The following is a 21,020-nucleotide window of genomic DNA, read 5'->3' as shown; positions in this document are numbered from 1 at the left end:
GCAACATTTGATACTCAAATACCGTGGCTGCCTGCACAAGTACATCCAGGAAGAAATACAATTCCTGAACATCTCCTCGCTCGGCGCAGCATACCGATACGCTGTCAAGGTCGAGCAGAAGTTTAAACAAAAGAAGCGAGACTTTGGATCTGCGAATCCAAAGCAGGGGAGAGGTGCCCCTAAACCACAAAACAAAGGACAAAGCCAAGGCAGGATAGCCCAAGACAACCCACCGAAGCTGCAAGCAAAGAACAGCACCGCGAAGCCGAAAAAGGACACGGGAAAATGGTGTGAGTTCCATAAGAGCTCCACCCACAACACAAGTGAGTGTCGGGCCAAGCAGTCACTGGTGGCTGAGCTAAAGGTTTCAGAATCAGATGCATGTTCCGACTCTGAGTCAGAACCTGATAAGGGGAGTGACAAAGGGAAGCAGATCATTGATGCGGATCCCAACGCCACTGTTGCTACCGCCAAGATCCAGAAAAATGAACCCGAAGATCCAGAGGAGGAGGAGCGTCTCTTCCACTCCCAGATGTGGGTAAAGGGCTCCCCGATACAGTTCATTGTTGATAGCGGGAGTCAAAAGAACCTCATTTCGGCAGAGGTCGTGAAGTGGTTGGGCTTACCGACCACAACACATCCACAACCATACACCATTGGGTGGCTTCACCAAGGACGAGATCTTCGCGTGAGCCAGCAGTGTTGCCTTCCATACAACATCAAGCCCTTCACGGATGAGGTATTGTGTGACATTGCTCCCCTTGAAGTTTATGATGTATTATTAGGACAACCATACTTGTGGAAGTGACATGCTGTGTATGAATCAAGGCCTCGTGCTGTTATTATTACATTGGGAAATAAGTTGTACAGGATACCAGAGGTAGCACCACCTACCGCCATCTCTTTGATTACTGCAAAACAATGCAGTAAGATCATTTCCAAAACCAAGAAATTTGTTTTCCTGATGATACGCCCTCAAGGAAAGAAGAAGACGGTGGGTGCGGCCTCTAGACAGGGTCCCTCTGCATGACAACTACAGATGGACAAGGTTGTGGAGGAGTACGAGGACATCTTCACCTCCCCTGCAGGGGTTCCTCTGCACTGTCAGGTCAGCACTCCATCGATCTGACCCCAGGTGCACCGCTACCCAATGGACCAATTTATCGGCGCTCCGTTCTGGAGAACAATGAAATCAAGAGGCAGATTCAGGAGCTCCTGCAGAAAGGTCACATCCGTCCGAGTTCATCGCCTTGTGGGAGCCCGATCGTGTTGGTACAGAAGAAGGATGGGACGCGGAGACTCTGTATTGACTATCGGGCGCTGAACAAGGTCACTGTCCGTAATAGGTACCCGATCTCGTGGATTGATGACCCACTGGACCAACTAAAGGGGGCGAAATATTTCAACAAGATCGATCTGAAGTCAAGATATCACCAGGTACCAATCGAACCCTCTGATGTGTGGAAGACTGCCTTCAAATCCAAGGAGGGCCTTTTCGAATGGTTGGTTATGCCTTTCGGATTGACGAATGCTCCTGCAACCTTCATGAGGCTAATGGATGACATCTTGCGGCCATTCACCAACTCCTTTGTAGTAGTATACTTGGATGACATTCTGATCTTCAACCAAAGTTGGGAAGAGCACCTCCACCACATCCGACAGGTTCTCCAAACACTGCGGCAACACAAGCTATGTGCCAATTTGGAGAAATGCACTTTTGGCATGACCCAGGTTCAGTATCTGGGATACATCATTGATGAACAGGGGGTGCATGTCGATCCAGCCAAGATCCAAGTCATTCGGGATTGGCCATCTCCAACCACTCTAACAGAGCTCCGCAGCTTTCTAGGTCTTGCCAACTTCTACCGCAGGTTCGTGTTGGGGTTTTCTCATATTACTTGGCCCTTGAGTCAAGTCACCAAGGGAGGGGCAAAAGCAAAATTCTTTTGGTCTAAATCTCAACAGAAGGCATTCATGGAGTTGAAGGATCGCCTCTGCACAGCACCAGTGCTCGCGTTACCAGATTTACAACAACCATTTGAGGTCGAGACAGATGCCTCTGACTATGCTATTGGGGTAGTCCTTACTCAACATGGACATCCAGTGGCATATCACAGTGAAACACTTTCAGACACAGTCCGGAAGTACCCCACTTATGATAAAGAGATGTATTCCATTGTACAGGCCTGCCGACAATGGAAGCATTACATTTTGGGGAAGGAAACGGTCATCCACACAGACCACCGACCCCTGCAGTTCATAAAGACCCAAGGGAAATTGCTTAATGATCGCCATCAGAAGTGGTCTACATACCTGCAACAGTTCCACTTGAATATCAAGTATAAGAAGGGCAGCACCAATAATGTTGCAGATTGCCTCAGTCAACCACCGATCATGGCGTTAACCACCGTGCTCAACTCTTGTGGGCACGAGACTTCTGATTGGCCACTTCTCTACAAAAGCGACCCAGAATTCGGCCACACATATCAGATACTCTTGGAGGGTCGGTATGTTCTAGATTTTCACCTCCAGGGTGCCCTGTTATGCCACCTGGGTCACCTTTGTGTTCCTGCAAGCGAGCGTGCCAAGATGATTTGGGAAGCACACTACAGTCGGGCTGCTGGGCATTTCGGGGTCGAGAAAACAGTGGCAGTACTGTAAAATTATTTCTATTGGCCGAATCTTCGACAGGATGTTGGGAAGTACATCAGATCATGTACTGCCTGTGCCATTGCCAAATCGACCATCAAGAAGCACGACCTCTATACCCCGTTGCCTACCCCTAGTCGACCTTGGGAATCCATCTCCATGGATTACATGTCAGGCCTTCCTTCCACTAAGCATGGAAATGACTGTGTTTTTGTGGTTGTCGACAGGTTCTCGAAGATGGCCATTATGGCGGCCTGTAAGAAGAATATCATAGCAGAAGCCACTGCTAAACTCTTCTTTGAACGAGTGTGGGTGCACTTTGGGATCCCACAGTCTATCATCTCAGATCAGGACAGTCAGTCTCTCAGCACATTTTGGTCCAGTCTCTGGTCAATGGTGGACACCAAACTCACGAAGTCCACAGCCTTCCATCCTCAAACTGATGGCCAGACAGAGGTTGTCAATAGGATGATTGTGCACATTCTGCGCATGTATAACTCAAAGCATCCACGCACATGGGACGAGAGCCTCCCCCATGTACAACACAGCTACAACTGAGCTCTTCACAACTCCACTGGCCATAGCCCTTTTCAGGTGGGTTTTGGATTCCAGCCACTATGCCCCATTGATGTGGCCATGCCACTTGCAGCTACTCACATAAATTCAGCTCATGTCCAATCCGAAACCGATAAGGCCACCAGCTTCATTGAGCGCATCCAACATATTCGCCAACAGGTCCATGACATTATGGAGAAATCAAATGCCAAGTACAAGCAGCGACATGATCAACATCGGGTGCCACACAAGTTTCAGGTGGGTGACAAAGTATGGTTGCATTTGCAAAAGGAACGCCTTACTGGAGCCTATCGGAAACTGAGACCACTCCGATATGGTCCTTACACCATTACTAAGGCTATGGGAGACAATGCATTTGAGCTCAGCATTCCCCCATTCCTTGGCCTGCACCTAGTGTTCAATGTGGACCGCCTTCGGCCATACTTTCCACCATTTCTAGACACATCCGACATTGCAGAACAACTCACACCCACAGAATTAAATCCAGATTGCATGGAACAAGTTGCAACTGATCGGATCATGGACACACAGATCAAGAACACTCGCCAACAGAATATCCAACTGTATCGAGTTGTCAAAGCAGGCCAACTCCTTCAGCAGGGCAAGTGGCTCACCAGGGAACAAGTTCAGCAAAAGTTTCCTCATCTCATGGAGGAACTCAACGCAATGGGGACCATTGCTTCCTAAGGGGGGAGGAATGATCCAGGTGGATATTGGTGGCCACCTTCCAAGTCCACCTGGACCCCCACCATTGTTTCTCTCAGCATTTTCAGTTTCCTTAATTGTAGCACAACTTACTATTTTTAGCAGTTTTTTCGGGTCCTGAACTTCCGGAGCTGTTTTGAGGCCCTAAACGATGTTTTTTGGGAAATCTAGGGCAACATGGGTCCATGGACCGATGTTGCCTCCCAAAGTGGCAGTGCTCGGATAGATCTTTCTAACGAGCTATTGTACGCGTCAAACGGAGATCGTATGCCAAAGTTATGACCCTGTGAAGTTGGTGTACCAATTTACCCAAACGGGGCCCACAGTTTGGCGTTTCATCTTCTAGGGTTATGTTTTGGAATGTTAAGGATTTTCCATTATTTCTCAACAATAAATAGGCCTTCGAGCCTCATTGTAACACAGTTCAGAGGCATGTAGCCACCACATCTCTTCTCAGAGATAAGCTACCATCGCCCTAGCTGGTTTATTTCCATTTCTGGTTGTAAGCATATTTCAGTATTTTCCATTAATGAAATGAAGTATTATTTCCGCTGCATCTTTGTGTATATGGTTATCTCTGTAATTTGTTGCGTTCCTGTTTAAATCCGGATCAGTCTGTTATGAGTCCTTCAGTAGAACATATTTCTTGTATAACCTTTTCTTCTACTTCGTCAAGTTTGTTTAAGGACTCTCTTGCATAGCCTTTCAGAACAGAGGAAGAAAACTGAATATCATTCAAACAATTATTTACACTATTGACTGAAACCTGTAAATTGTCATATTGTTCCTTCACAATAGATGCTTTAAAAAAGTTTATTTCCAATCCTTTAAGGGAAATATTAGTCCAATTCAATTGTTCACTGGTTTTTTGGATCCTGCCATCAATACCTAAAGCATTCTCATCCTTTAAAACTAGAGGAATAGCTTTTGCTGAGTTTTGGGCTTCTCCAAGGATGATTCCTTTGTAAGGAGGAAATGTAGATGAGGTTTCAATCTTACTACCATCTAAAGCAGACCAAGAGTGCTGAGTTGAAGAAGATACAGTGTCAGTCATCAAAACATTCTCAGAATGTTTCTTATTTTTCCAGACATAAAAGGATATCCAAGAATGAGATTTATCCATGATTTTTTTCCATTCTTGAGATAGTCTGAGTTTTTCTTCACTGGAGTGAGTAAGGCCAAAAGATTCAGCCTCTGGATGGGTATAAATATCCCAGTTTAACATTTCCTTTATCCACTGGGTATCCACTTTGTGTTTCTTACATCCATCCATCAAGGTGAAAAATTTGTGCATCTCTGTGATTGATGGCTTTTTGCAGTCTTCTGGTAAAATACCAAATCTGGATTCTGGAATTAAATCATTCATTTGTTCCAAATAGCCTAAACCATATCTTGGCTTTGGAGGCCTCATTCTGCTGAACATTTCTGTTAGCCTGGGATCTTCTTTTTCCAAAGATGGTAACAAATGCATCATCAAAACATGATCAGATTCATGTGGGAAGGGGATATCTGAACATTTTGGGTTTGGACAAGGATTTATAGATGTAGAAGTTGGGGCTTCACCTGTCCTGGGATGATGGTTGGCATGAATGACAAATTCTGCAAGTTGACTTAAATTTACAGGTATTTTGCACTCAGGGCAAATAACTTCAATAGAGGAAAAGTTAACTATTTGGGCAAACTCAAATAAAGAAATATGCTTACAGGGATTTGAAACAAGACTAGAATAAGTAGTATCAACTTCAAGGGGATCTTTATACAAAGGGGAACTTCTGCAGGCTTGGTCAATTCTTCTTCTGTCTATGGTAGATCTCCAGGGAAAAGATAGAATAGCAGAGGGTTGTTCTTCGTGGATATTTGTAGAAGTAATATTTCTCATACTTAGAGGTTTGGGAGTTGATACAACCCAGTGTTTCGGGAAAGTGAGGTCTTCCCATCTGATAATTTGATGTTCTACTTTTTGATTTTTGGAATCAGTTAGAACCACAACACTTGACTTTGATTCTTTACTGGGTGCATGGAGGATTGCAGGATAGAGAGTATTGGTATGGCGAAAGCATCCTCTAGTCTGAATGGCAATATTATGTCTTTTCTTGGACATATCAAATCCATTTGTCTGGATCTGTAGTTGGAGAATATTATTAATTGTTTCATCAAAGACATATACTGAAAAATTTGGATAACAATCGAAATAGACTGGGCCATTTGACAGAGGAGAAACTATTCCTCCAATCAAGGAATCAGTATACTTATTATGTGTAAGATCTCTGACAGTGGCTAGTACAAAGGTATTTAGCCCTTGGTGTGTCAAAGCATTTATGCCGATTCTGATACATCCCAAATGTAAGTACTGAGTTTTTAGTCGTTTGGCTTCGGCTTGAAGTTGTTTAGAATTCAGAAGAGGGATGGACTGGACACATTCTGAATTTTCTTGGATTTGACTAATAGACTCTTTAATGGAAATTCTAGTGGAGGCCTTTAAATGGAAAACAGTAAGATCTGAATATACATGAGAAGCATCAATACTAGGGAGTTTCCATCTAGTAGACGGTTTTGATTCTTCATATTCTAATTCAGCAGAATTAATCACACAACTAGAAGCAGATGCAAACATATCCTTAAGGGGATTTTCTTCAGCCTTATCTTTCTCATCTAATTCTCAGAAAGAAACAGATCTTCTGGCTGGATCCATTTATATATAAAGAGTAAAGTATTTGAGTACTAACCTTCATGAACGAAACGATACTTTTTGGCTCTGATACCAATTTTGCGCAGGGGCTCCAATTTTCTGAAGCTTGCAACAACAACACAGGTTGGCTGGCCTTGCTGAGTTTCTTCCTTGTGTTTATTCACCCATACATGAACCCATACACAAACCTATACACGAACCTACTTGGATATTTCACACTCTTATGACCTTTCTCTGCAGCTTCCTTCGCCTTTTACGGCCTTGGTGTCCCTTCTGTTAGTGTCGGTCTTGAAGCCCTCCATCAGTGATCAAAGCTCTTTGCATTTGCATAGGTAGGTGTCTCATCAGTGTTAAGTTTTGCATCCCGTTAGGCATGCCATAACCCTGATGGAGGAGCTGGTTTATTTATACCCCTCTTGATTTTGCTGGATCAGGTCATGTCAGTCATTAAGCTCTTTCAAGCTTGTCTTGTTTTGTCTTGAGGTCAAAGGTCCTAGGTCTAGGGTTTTGGTCATTTATCTCTGCAAGGTCATGTCTTTGAAAGTCCTTGAGTGCCCAGCGAGCCAGAGGGAGGATTGTAAACATGTTTCTTTGATATTTTCATCATGTACAGTTCATTTTTAACCTTGGATTTAAAAACTATGTTTTTAAAGCCAAGGTCATGTTAAATTTTTGTAAAAAGAATGAAATTCCAAAAAGTCTTCAAAAGGGCAGCAGTAACCCTGGTCCCCTTGCCAAAGTCCCTTAGATGATCTACCTGCAAAAAGAATCAAGTCAAAGCACTCAATGAGTCAAATTCAGGATAAAGGAAACCAAAAATCAGTGTTATAAAGTGTCAAAAGAAAAAACATTAGAAAGTGGGTTTGTAAATGAAATTTTTTTCAAATGAGACTTATAAAAGCCCAAATTCCCTCCTTTCACTCTCATTGTGCATTCTAACGCTTGCAAGAGAGATAGAGAGAGTGATTGAGAGAAAGGAGCGAAAGAGGAGCAATTTCGGGCAGCAGAGAGGGGCGCGACCCGTCGAACCAGGTGCGCGACCCGTTGGGTGGTGCGCGACCCGTTGAGAGCTCTTCCGCAGTTCAGAAAAGCAACGTGCGCGACCCGTTGGGAGGGGCGCGACCCGTTGAAGGTGGTGCGCGACCCGTTGAACTGTTTTGCTGCAAACTTCAAACAAAATTGCCCAATCTTTCTCCAAGCCACAAATTTGTTCGAGGTAGGTGGTCTAATCTTAAAAAATCTTGTTGGTTATGAATGGTGGATGTCTTGAAAATGTTTGAATGATCAAATCATGCAAGTGAAAAGACATTATATGGCTGCAATGTTAATGAGAAAACTGTGCTAGGGTTTATGTTGTTTCAAGCTATTTTTCCCTTTGGTTTGTTTCCCTCCTTTCCCTTTCACTCACCCTTATATGTTCATCTCCTTTCCCATATTATTTTACAAATGAAATGCAAATCTTTCCCCATCCCTAATGACTAAAAATGTAAACCCTACCCCTTTCCCCAAAGCATACAAAACCCTAATTTCCCTCTACCATATACATGTGTAAACAAAGGAAAAATTCATGTGAAAACAAAAGAAAATGTTGATGAATATATCAGCAGGTTTTGTGTATGGTTTCCCTATTTCCCCTATTAATACATGTATGCATATTCCCATGTTCACTTTCATACATGTTTTCTCCCATATGTAACGATCTTTGCAAATGATTTCCCAATTACAAATATGTGTTCCTATATGCATAATGATTTGCAAAATTTCCCTTAAAAATTCCCTGTAATATTTATATATTCCCATTCCTTGTTAAAAGATCCCTCCCCTAACATTTCCCTCATGTCTTTTTCCCCTTGAAACAGCATAGAGTTCAGCACTTTTTGCAGGCAGAGACAGCAGTTCAGTTTGTCCACTTTGCTCCTAAACCATGTCAGAAACTGAAACTTATGAGCAAAGTGATGACCATTCATCATCTACAGAGGCTGAGGTACAGAGGAGGCCTTGTAAGGGTGGTAAGGGTGGACATCATAAGCGAGAGGAGCCCACCTCTTTGGCAGAATTACAGGCCTGTCCTATGGCAGTCACTTGTTTTCGGTACATGTCTTGTTATGAGTTCTTTGAGAGGATTTCTCGGATTCAGCACCATAGAGAGTTGGCCCGCTTGTTTGTTTTACACCTCCATGATGGACATGTCACTCTGGCAGGGGTGAACTTTACATTGACACCGAGGTGATCTCACAGGCTACAGGGATACCGAATGTGGTTGAGGTGTGGCCTAAGCGCAGGTTGCTAGATTTTGTTCACTTTGAGCCCTATGTCCGACCACCATTCGTGAGACATTTGGCGGGTGTTTTTCCATTCAGATTTCTCCGGAGCGAGTATGCTCCCATCATGAGGCTTATTATGCATTATTTTACCTGTGAGGGCAGATTTTCACAGGTGTACTCATATCACATTCACCTTTTGATGCATTTCACCCGAGTGAGGATGATGAACATCCCGGTCTTCTTCTTTCATAACATTCAGAGGATGGTGCCCATGTTGCAGAAGAAGTCCCCGGCCCAGCAGTACAGGAACTTATGTCATTATGGTTTGATTCAGCTCATAGTCTCACATCAGTTGACTCAGCAGGGCATCTCATGGGAGGAGTTCATCTCCCGTGAGTTTTTCACAGCACCACCCCAGCCACATCCCGAGGTCATTCATGAGGAGGGTGGACCGTCTCAGCAGCCTGATATTCCGGTCACTAGACATGTTGTTTCTTCACCTCAGCTCACATATCAGAAAGGCCCGAGGGCCTTATTTGCAGCAGCTAGGCGAGTACTATCTCCACAGCAGGTGGAAGGGGTCTCGCCTTCATCTTCAGCTCAGCGAGTGTTATCTCCACATCAGGTGGAAGGGGCCTCGCTTTCTTCACCAGCACAGGTACTACAGAGGGGCAAAGAGCCCATGATTCATGAGGGTCCGGTGATTGATCTTGAGGCCAGTTCTCCTAGCCAAGAGGCGAAGGAGATCATTCAGCATCTCAGGGCTGAAAATGATGTTTTGCAGAGGAGACTTGATGGTGCCCAATGGACTATCACTTACCTGGAGCAGCGGAACAAACAATTGGAGGAGGAGAAAGCACTTGATGAGCTATGGAGGATTCATAGCGACCGAGTCTTGAACCGTAGAAGACCCGGTGATCCATTGCCTGCTGACCAAGAGTCTATGCTCATTCAGGAGAATGCCTGCTTGGAGAGGCTGTTGGCTAAGGCCAACCAAGAGAAAAAGTTGCTGAGAAACATGAAGAATCACTATTGGGCAAGGATGCATGTATGCAAGGCCAAAATGAAAATGTTCCAAAGGAGGTTGTCCGAGGCTCTTAGGCGGAGGAAGAAGACCAATCCACTCCATATCTTGGCTGAGGCATCCCTCAAAGGTCATGGCACTCACAAGCTCAGCCACAACACAAATCCCAAAATTTTTTGAGAATTTTGGGTAATTTTGGCATTTTTTGGAAATTTACAGGTTTTGGCTCCTCAACGGGTCTCACCCCCGGTGAGACCCTTTGTCATGGCAACTCCTTTTCACAAAAACTCAGCATTTCCCGACTTTTTATGCAAAGTTACATATTCCCATGGTTGGACTTGAGTTTTTATGGGGTTTTGGGCCTCCAGAAGGTCAAAATACATGCAAAATTTGTCTTTCTGCCCCTTTTTTGAGTTGCAGAAAGCAGTCTTGGGAGAATTGAGTTTTGACTGGGCAAATGACCTCCAAATTCAAAAATTCTAGTTGGGTTGGAAATTAGACTCATAGACCTTTCCAACGAGCTATCCTGCACCCAATTATGACACCTGCAAGTGCCCCAAACAGAGCTCCAAAGGGGTGCGACCCGTTGAGCAGGGGGGCGCGACCCGTTGAGCAGACTTTGCCAGATTTCACTGTACAGCTCGGAAAAGCACAGTTTGACTTGGTTTGACTTTTTGGGGTTGAAGATGATTATCTTTGATGTAATTTTGGTAACTCTAAGACACTTTTACTCTTGTTTAACACTTCTAGAAGATTCATTCATGTAAAGGGTAAAAATTGATTGTATGAACTGGTTTCCAAGTTTATAGAGGCAAGTTGTTTTGACTGCCTATTTTCTAGTGTCTAGTTTAGAGGTTGTTGAAACAGCTCCTAAGATAGTGAGCTCGACCCATGGAGGCAGGGAAAGAGGTTATATCATCTATATTATGTACTTTCTTGCTCATTTTCATGGTTGGACTCTTGAGGGAGAAGCTATCATTGTATATTTTCACTGTATCTTTGCAATTTTTGGCTAAGGAAGACCAGGGTTTTGCAGTCATCTTTGGGATTCTTGTGGACTCATGTGTTGATGGTGTATTTCTCAATGTTCTTGTAAGCTTTGTTATGTGATTCATTTCCTTTCTTTATTGCTGCACATTAAATAAATGAAGTGTTAAAGTATGAATTCATGCTAGCCATGCTCTGCTTTTAAATTTGTTTAATTTCTATGTTTTCTACTGTCTAAAGAGAATTCAAAGTCATTGTTTGCTCTCTTTAGCTCCTCCTCTTTCATTCTTGATCATCCACCTCCACTAAAGGCATCAATACTGTCTCCTACCTCGCCCCAAGGAACCCCCTGCAAAAACTGTGTCAAATCCCCGCACCCAAAATTGCAATTCCTCAATTTGCCACCAAAAACCCAAAAAACCCCAAATCAACCTTTTTAATCAGTTTACTAGCCTAATATCAGTGTTACCTTGTTGGTCATCTCATCCTATTGAAGATTTTACGAGATAGACCGGAGAGAGCCTTCTCCTGCCCCGTAGGGTTAGCTACGAGGCTAAATGGTTTGATGTAGCCTTGAGGTTTACCTTTCTCAGCCTGAGGTGAAATTTCAAGCGCTAACACCTTCTAATGAATATATATATATATATATATATATATATATATATATATATATATATATATATATATATATGATTGTTTAATCATTTTTTTGGTGGCAAGAATTGAAGTGTTATTGTAGAATCGTGATTGGATTGGAAATTTCCTATTACCAATGTTAGATTATATGTTATGATTTTTGGCATTGTAAAGTAGAAAATCTGTAATATTTTTGATGTCATACTTTATGATCCAAGATCTTTTACTTATAGATGCATCAGAATTACATGTAACAAAGGTTATTAGCCATGGAACTTAAAATCACATAAAACAATGCGAAAATAACAAGATAAGCATGAAATCATGACACAAAGATTTGATTATGGAGTTCGTCAAATTTTTACTACGTCTCTGGGCCCTGCTCAATAGTGGGGAGGCCTTCATTCATTAAGTGGCATAAAAAGAGATAAAAGTACAAGAAACATTCATTTACAATCCTTATACCTCCAAGTTGGAAGATGGACGAAGAATGAAGAGCCCAACTTTAGAAACAGACGGTACCACTGAAATCCTAGCGAAAAATCATACAGAATCGCTTACCTGAACAACCAATTCAGAGAAATGAAGCTTCTGCACCCTCTCAGAACCTCGTTGTTGCTCAAGGTGAGGTACTGACCTGCTACCAGGTTAGGTTACTACTGCACGCACTGATTTCTGAACAACTATGCCAGTCTCTCCTTTTTCCGATGAGGATAATCCGTTATATAAGCAGCTGGCTGACTCCTCAATCCCCGGGCAGTTCTTGAACAAATGACAAGTTTAAAAAGCGACAGTTCATACACCAAGGTTCTCGGGCCTGGGATAACATGTAGGTGACAAACCTTTCATATATGGGAAAACCTCGAGAAACTCTTAATCGCGCATTAATCTCAGCGGTTTTTAACATCGACGCTTGAATCAACGTTTTCAATCGGCAGATAGAATCTTGCATTTACAACAAACAACCTGCGATAAAGGCGGACCCGAAAAGCTATTAGACCGCAATACATAATATATCGGATTCAAAAGAATCATCGCAAATCTCAATCGGCGGGACTGGGGTGGTACTTTATGCGACTGCTTCCTTTTGCGATTTGCGATTGCGATTTATCGCATCGCAACCCTGACTTGCTTGGGGTCGATTTTCTTAAGCCACAACCTCTTCCTTTTGCGATATGCGGGGCCAATGATAGCCTACCACTTGGTGCTTCTCCATGCGCTAAGATTTCTGCTACGTCATCTTCTCCTGCCACTTGTCCAAGTCAATCATGAACTTTGACTTGCTCTAACTTCTTCATATGAGCTCGGATTCGAGTGCCATTTGCATCGTTGGGAACATGACGACAAGCACTTCGATCTGATGCTAAGTTTATCCAGATTTTTCCACATTGAGTTTTGAGCCTTTTTACCATGCCACTGATACTTTTTAGAGATCCACTTGGATCAATCCTCCCCACTAAGAGCTTTTGGACTGCCAAAAGCCATTTCAGTCAATTGGAAAGTGAGGGAATTGCTCCCTCACTTTTTCTTCTCCATCCACTGAGCTTTACTCGGATGCATTCCTTTGAAGCCCACACAAATGTACTCCACCAAAAGCATTAGCACATCCATCACACTTCCTGTGTCCTCACCAAACCACACTTTCAACCACCTGCATGCAAAACTGGTACATCCTTTGCAATCATATACAAACCACACATGACTCAAACAACCCCTCACTTTCCAAGAGTTTATAGCACACACTCTTTGGTCAAGGATTACATAAAAACCAATACCCCAACTACTCATAATAAAAGGCCACAAATATCATCATTGTGTTTTGAAGAGATGGAAAACACATCATCAATATTTACTTGCAACATATGATTTACAAACCGTGGACATAACAAGCTACTATCTAAAAAACCCATCTTTTACTTAATAAAGTAAATGGGTCATCTTCCTGTGGTGGATTTGCTTGTGGAATATCCTTAATGACTAGACCCTTCATGGGTGATTTTTGGGCCTAAAGTGTCTGACATGCAGGTTTCTGATGTTCATCCTTGTTGCAATGATTCTTCCTCTTCCAGAATTTCCGAATCATCATGGAACGCTTTCTCCTGATGTGCCTCTGATAAGTGCTCATGGATCCCTCACTGTTATTGGAATGTGATGAGGTGTCCTCATCATCTATCATTGGTGGGTCGCTGGTTGTTTTGGAGCATTCCCCAACTTCCTTCTTGACATACATGAGTCCTGCATGACGAGGCAATTCCTCTACTTTGATGGGGTTCATGATGCCCTGGCCATTAATGCCGAGGCCCTTCCCTTGATACCCCATTTTCTTCAACAATTTGGATCTGATACCTGTAGTATGTTTTTCAAAAGTAGCGAAATCATCATCACGAAAGGTACTTGAAATCGAAGAATCACTTTTTACCTCAAGGTGGTTATGTTGTTTCCTTTCCAAGGCTTCGTCCTTGGCTTGCAATTGGCGTAGCAACCTTTGTTTCTCCTTTTATGCTTCATGTAGGAGTCTCCTTAGCTCAGTATTCTCTACTTGAATGCTTTGGTTGATCTCCTCAAGTTCCTAGAGCCATGCCGCATTGGGTGTCCTTTTCATCTTTGGTACAATATCTATTGAAACTTTTGTTTCATTGACCGAATCAGAACCCAAATCGACAGGTCCATCTGCTGCGATCCCAAGAGCTGCAATCTTCCTTTTGTCACCAGAATTTGACCCCAGGTCAATTGGTCTACCTTGTGCAAATCCTGCAGCTATGACCTTCTCATCTTCCTCTGATTCAGACTCGTGATCTTGTTGCATGGTGGCAGTTGTCTTCTACCTCTCCTTTTTGTCATTCCTCTTAGGTCTCAACTTAGGGTGCAGTTTCCAGCAATTCTCTTCGTCGTGTCCCTCTTTCTCACAATGTGTACAAGAGGGATTTTCCTCTCTTCTCTTGGCTGTTACGACTCTTTTTAGGTGATCATTTTGTTCATGCATCCCCCTGCTTTCAAGATGAATGACCTTCACACTGGCCTCATCGATAGTAGCAGGCTTAAACAATAAAATGAATGCCTTATGTAACTATGTAAAGAACTGATATACTTAGTTACAATCTTGGGCGAATCGAATGAGACGCCCAAATTCAATGCTTGTTTCCGAAATTATTCAGTGAAGCTTTGCACATTTTGGCCTTTATCTTGCCTTAGATATTGCCATTCCATTAGTGCCTTCTGTTTATAACTGAAAGGGTAAAATGGGGCTTTCAATGCAGAAACAAAACTGGACTAAGAGGAAAGAAGGTTACCCGACTTTTTGCTGCCCTTCTGCAACTTGCTCTCCCACCAAACGAGAGTAGTGCCACTCAGCCAAAGAGATGCTAACTGGACCTTTGCCTCATCTTCTTTGAAGTGCTGAATATGGCAGTAGACCTCTATCTGTCTTATCCAATTATTAAGTTTAAGTTTTTTTGCACTACACTCTCCATTGTACATGGGTAGGCCAAACTTTATAGCTAGCTTGAAGAATGGTTTCTTAGATGTATGTTTGGAATCATGATTAGAGTGATGAGAACTATCACTTGAAGAAGGAGAGGGAGGAGGCTCTTCTCCACCACCTTCATGATTTTCTGATCTATTGTCATCGACATCTTTCTTCTCGTGCCCAAGTGCCTTCTCATACTCTGAAAACAACTTGTCCACTTTCTCTGCCATATTGTAGAATACCTTGTGGAAATTTTGTTCCTCTTCCCAACGAGCTTCTTCATTTTCCATGTTTCTTCTTCATTGTGCATGTCCTGCTTCGGGATCAAAGGACTTAAGCTTTCCTTCGCCTTTTCATAGCTTGTTCCGGGTTAGCATATATTCATGCAATTCGCATTGAAAAAGACCTGCTCCAATACCAAACTTGATCCAAGATATTTTACTTATAGATGCATCAAAATTACATGTAACAAAGATTATTAACCATGGAACTTTAAAACACATAAAACAATGCGGAAATAAAAAGATAAGCATGAAACCATGACACAAAGATTTGATTATAGAGTTCATCCAATTTGGACTATGTCTCTAGGCCCTTCTCAATAGTGGGGAGGCCTTCATTCATTGAGTGACATAAAAAAGAGATAAAAGTAGAAGAAACATCCATTTACAATCCTTATACCTCTAAGCTGGAAGATGGACGAAGAATGGAGAGCCCAACTTTAGAAACAGATAGTACCACTGAAATCTTGGAGAAAAATCGTGCAGAATCAGCTATCTGAACACCCAATTCAGAAAAATGAAGCTCCCTCTCAGAACCTCGTTGCTACTCAAGGTGAGGTTCCGACCTACTACCAGGTCAGGTTAATGCTGTACGCATTGATTTCTGAACTACTATGCTAGTCTCTCCTTTTTCAATGCGGACAATCCCTTATATAAGCTGGTGCCTAACTCCTCAATCCCCGGGCAGTTCTTGAACACACACAAGTTTACCAAGCGACGGTTCCTACACCAAGGTCCTTGGGCCTGGGAGAACATGCATGTGACAAACCTTTCATATATGGAAAAACCCCCAGAACCTCTTAACCGCACATTAATCTCGACGACTTTTAACATCGACGCTTGAATCAACGTTTTCAATCGGTGGTTTCTATCGGTGGATAGACCTGTGCCTTGACATTAAGCGACCTGCGATAAAGTGGACCCAATGGGCTATTAGACCATAGTACATAATATATCAGGTCCAGAAGAATCATCACAAATCACAATCAGGCAGATTGGCGTGGTACTCTATGCGACTGCTTCTCTTTGTGATTGCGATTTATCGCATCACAACCCTGACTTGCTTGGGGCCGATTTGCTTAAGCTGTAGCGTCTTCCTACTGTGATCTACGATATGCAGGGCCAATGGCAGCCTACCACTTGGCGCTTCCCCATTCACTAAGAGTTCTGACACGTCATCTTCTCCTTCCACCTGTCCAAGTCCAACATGAACGTTGACTTGTTCTAACTTCTTCATATGAGCTCAGATTCAAGTGTTGTTCACATCATTTGAATCAGGATGACGAGCACTTCAATCTGATGCTAATTTTATCGAGATTACGCTGCTTTGAGTTTTGAGCCTTTTTACCATGCCAATGGTACTTTTTAGAGATCCACCTGGATCACTTTAAAAACAAAAAATATTTGAGACTTACATCTAGATAATATGCTATGATTTTGAGCATTTTCTTTGTCTTCTTAATGAAAATAGAAATTTTGACCTCCTTTGATGGATTTTCATTTATATTTTATGCAAGAAGTTGTTTGAAGAAAGAATTTTTCTAGTTTATCAAACTCTAACATCATCCTTAAGTGGATGGGAGGTTCTAAATGGAAAGTGAAAACAATAATATTTTTCTAGCTTCATTTTAGATTAGAGAGTGTTGGTTATATATGAACTAAGTTGATTCTTGGATTTGCAAGAGATGTTCTAGTTCCAGAGAAGACCCCTTTGCACCTATATGCATTTGATCAAGAAAACCTAAAAGATGAAGGTAGGCTTGTTACATACTATTATTATTTATTCCATCTCATATTTGTTGCTACTAGAACACATTCAATGATATGTCTAATTAGTTGGACAACAAGTTCTACCTCTACCTCAATAATAAATCTCAATGATGTGGGTTATCCATCTATTTGGGTGTGCATTTGCATGTAGTTGTTGATAGTAGTGCTCTACATTTGGATTTTCCTTGCCCTAATCATCTTTCTCGACAAACATTTCTCTTGATATAATTGATTAATCACTTGTATATTTCTATCATTATGTATACTCTCCAACGACAAAGTATATTTCCTTTCCTTTTGTAAAAACAATAGTTGCTTTACTTCATTTAGTTTCATTAAATTTCAAAAATAGAAATAAAACATTGTGTTATGAACCTTGCACCTTAAATCTGATAATAAGTTAATGAATACAGTCAACTTTGAGAGTGAAACATCCTTTTGTAATGAGTACAAGACAAGAAAAGATATGATGATCCTAAGACTAGGTCTCCTTAGTATATATATAAGAGACAAAAGGTATAATAGCCTACATAAACAACACAACAACAGAAATATAAGAACTCAATATCTAGGGATTAATAAGGGTTTTAGGGTTAACATGGGGGGCTCAACATGCCTCTCATCTTCAAACAAGTGTTTTCCTCAACAGTTGATTAACTGTAGGTGTTTTTGCATGAATAACCCATCTTTCTATGTTGCCTCTTCCACTCGTAAGTGTTGAAGATGATAAGTTCTAATGCTTCTCACATAAAAATGTTGAATTTTGTAAGGCTAGGTGAGATAGTTGATACTATTATCGCGGGTTTATAGCTTTATTATCATGCAATCAAATTTTAAGACTTAGGTATTAAAATCTGAAATCAATTTTCCTTTTATAAAATTTATATTTTAAAAACGTATGAGCAAAAAATAATTAAATGAATAAATGAATGAAATAAAAGAATAATTGTACTCAAAAGGTAAGCATAATGAATCATTAATAATACAAAGGGTCGATAAGCCAAATATGATATATATATATATATATATATATATATATATATATATATATATATATATATATATATATATATATATATATAAGCTACCATTAAAAAAATTGTCTTTACATACCCTTGCAAGATCCAGGATCAATTCAGATCCTTGGAAACCAATGATGTAAAAACACTCATATGATGGCAACTAATTGCTCAAAGAAAGTAATAAATACAAATATTCATTCAATCACTTCAAGTAACTACCAAATATCATTAAATTCTACAAAAATCAAACTAATCAACATTGGATTGGTCTAAATAGATTGAACAAATTTTTAAATAAAAAAAATCAACCTCGAAGAGGAGTTCAGAGAATGCCAACCTATCTTTCTTTTCTACCTTTCAAGATGTCCCCTACTATCAACAAGACAATTTTAGTTTTAGGAAACTCATAAATGAGAAATAGTTAAGGTGATAATTAACTTTCAAAGCTTGAATGTACCTCCAGACATAATTCCCTCTTCAATTCATAATCTTCCTTATTTTATGTTAATGGAAATAATTTTGGTAGTTAAACTACCTCTTAACTGAAATTTGTTCATTAATTTCATAATAATATGTAAATATATTTAAGGGAAATTATAGGTTACCAAATCGTTTAAATAAAAATAACTATAAGCAAGTGGGGTCCCACTAGACTTTTCTAATGCTTATTAAACATTCAAGTTGTAATGTCCCCAAATTAATTAATTTTGGAAGGAGAATTTCTATTTTTTTGCAAGTTTGGAAATTGGGAGATATTTTGCCCCACAATTTAGGAGAATGGATAAATCAAAGGAAGACTTGAATTTTCAGTAAAGAGAAGGCCCCACTTAAAAAAAAAAATCACACCACTTATTAGAATGTGGGGGCCACCCCTCTAGGAATACACACCACTTGGAGGAAAAATCGATTTTGTGAAGGGAGGTTGAAATATTTGGAGGAGGGACCGACAAGGAAAGGGACAAAAAAAATCATAAATAGAAGGATGAGGGCATAAATTGGGATATTTTGCTAATTTGACTTTTACATAATTGTTGCTCGAGCTGTTTAGCTGGGTCACAAGGTGTTATTCAACACCAAAGATTTCTAAGGGGAAATCTCACTCTTTCTTCAGTGGACTTTGAGTGCCACCCTAGGGGAGCATTGCCATAATTCCTTGGAGACTTTCTAAATAGATTTCAGGAGGTTCCAGTTGCTTTGTGGAGCAATCTGGACGCAAAAAAGGGGACCATGTCCTCTTCTGGAGAAGAATTCTTGTGGATCTAGTTCTGGGTTTTTGAAAGATCCATCCTTGGACAAATTGCAATAGATTTAAGGTAGATTATTAGGATGAGGGTGTGTTTATTGCCCAGGTCAAATTATTCTTCCTGGGGCATGTGCATAAGGTGTTTTAGACTGTGACATTCTTGGTGTGGTTGATTGCGGGGTAGATTTGGTTGAGGAATTTTGGGGCTGGCTTGCTAGGGAGTGCAAGAGGGCTTGTTGGGTAAAATTATTTCAGCATTTTGGAGGGGTTGTAGGGGCTAATTTTCTATAGAATGAATTTCCCAGGCAGTGGAGGAGCTCATAGAAATTGGGGATGATTTTGGAAGGTTGGAACGAGACCCAAAGCTTTCTGGGTTTTTATGGGTATATGGAGGAGAGGTCCTGGTTAAATTTTCATAATTTCTTGGGTAGTATTCAGGCTAGAAATCCCCTTTTATTCAACATGGTGTTTTACTACTCAGCTAGTAAATTGCACCATTTTGTGGGTTTTTCAGGTGGTTAATCTGGAGCAGATTCATTTTCGGGTTTGGTTGAGTATTTTTGGGAGAAGCTACAACTGCATTTTCAGGTGATTCTAGGCACCACAGAGGGTCATTCTCACCATTTCCAGTGCAACAACAATTGCCAATTTCTGGGTCTGTGTAAAAGGATATTGGGCCGAAGTTTCCTAGCTCTTGGGGTCAACTATTCCACCTAGGTTGCTCTTGCTTGTTTATGAAATCCCAGGTTCACTTGTTCCATGCCATATGTGTTCCTTACAACTCATACTTTAATAAAATGGCTCAACATATTTACCCAGTTTCTTGGTGTTTTTAATGGTGCATGCATATTTGTGATTTTATTTGTTATAGCCTAGTTCATGTGTCTATTATTAACTGTAAATTTCAATTTGGAATATTACAGTGGTATCAGAGCCATTATCTTGGCCAACTGTGGGGTAGCCAACTAGATCATGGAATATTTGGACATGTATCGCAATGACGGAGAACCCATGGCTCGAGGAATATTTAATATGCATGAATTCTTGGGTGGAATCCACTAAGATGATGAGAGATCGACCTAATTGAGGAAGGTGTTAGACCAGATCCATCCTCATCCTTACAATAGAGACACTAGAGGGGCGTAGGTCATCAAGGTACAACCATCTACACCATGTGGGGAGAGTCGATAAAATCAAGGCACCATATCTTCTCAAAACGAGCACACAAACCAAGGACAATTAGAGGGTGAGATTGGGAGGCGCTTTTGCTAGCGGAGGCCTAGATTTAGATATCATGAGCCTGAGGAGGAGGTTGAGCATGATGTTGAGGGCAAATAGGATGGTGAGGAGCACATCGATATACCCAGTGTGGCGCAGGAGTCACCATTGTTGGAGACCTCTTTCACAACACTAGTTGACACCTTGGGGGAGAGAGTAGAGCATACACCCATAGGGTCATCCATCGACGAGGTGGAAAGATACATAAAGGTGTCCACCATTGAGGAGGTGCCATCTATTGTTGAGGTACCCATTGATGAGGTGTCTAGGACCATGTCCGAGTTTTTAGGTGATAGCAACACACAATAGATCGATGAGGTGCCGGGAGATATAGTGATATTAGATGATGGTCGCCCACAACAATTTCATCAGTTCTAGGCTGGTCTTCTAGCATTGAAAAGGAAGGCCACGTCAGTGTGAGATTTTATTC

Source organism: Pinus tabuliformis, chromosome 1_2, assembly GCF_031772625.1.
Source record: "Pinus tabuliformis cultivar Carrire ecotype Pingquan chromosome 1_2, CPIR1, whole genome shotgun sequence".
In the NCBI taxonomy this organism is placed as follows: domain Eukaryota; kingdom Viridiplantae; phylum Streptophyta; class Pinopsida; order Pinales; family Pinaceae; genus Pinus; species Pinus tabuliformis.
The sequence above is the reverse complement of the archived record's forward strand: the minus strand, read 5'-3'. Positions refer to the sequence as shown.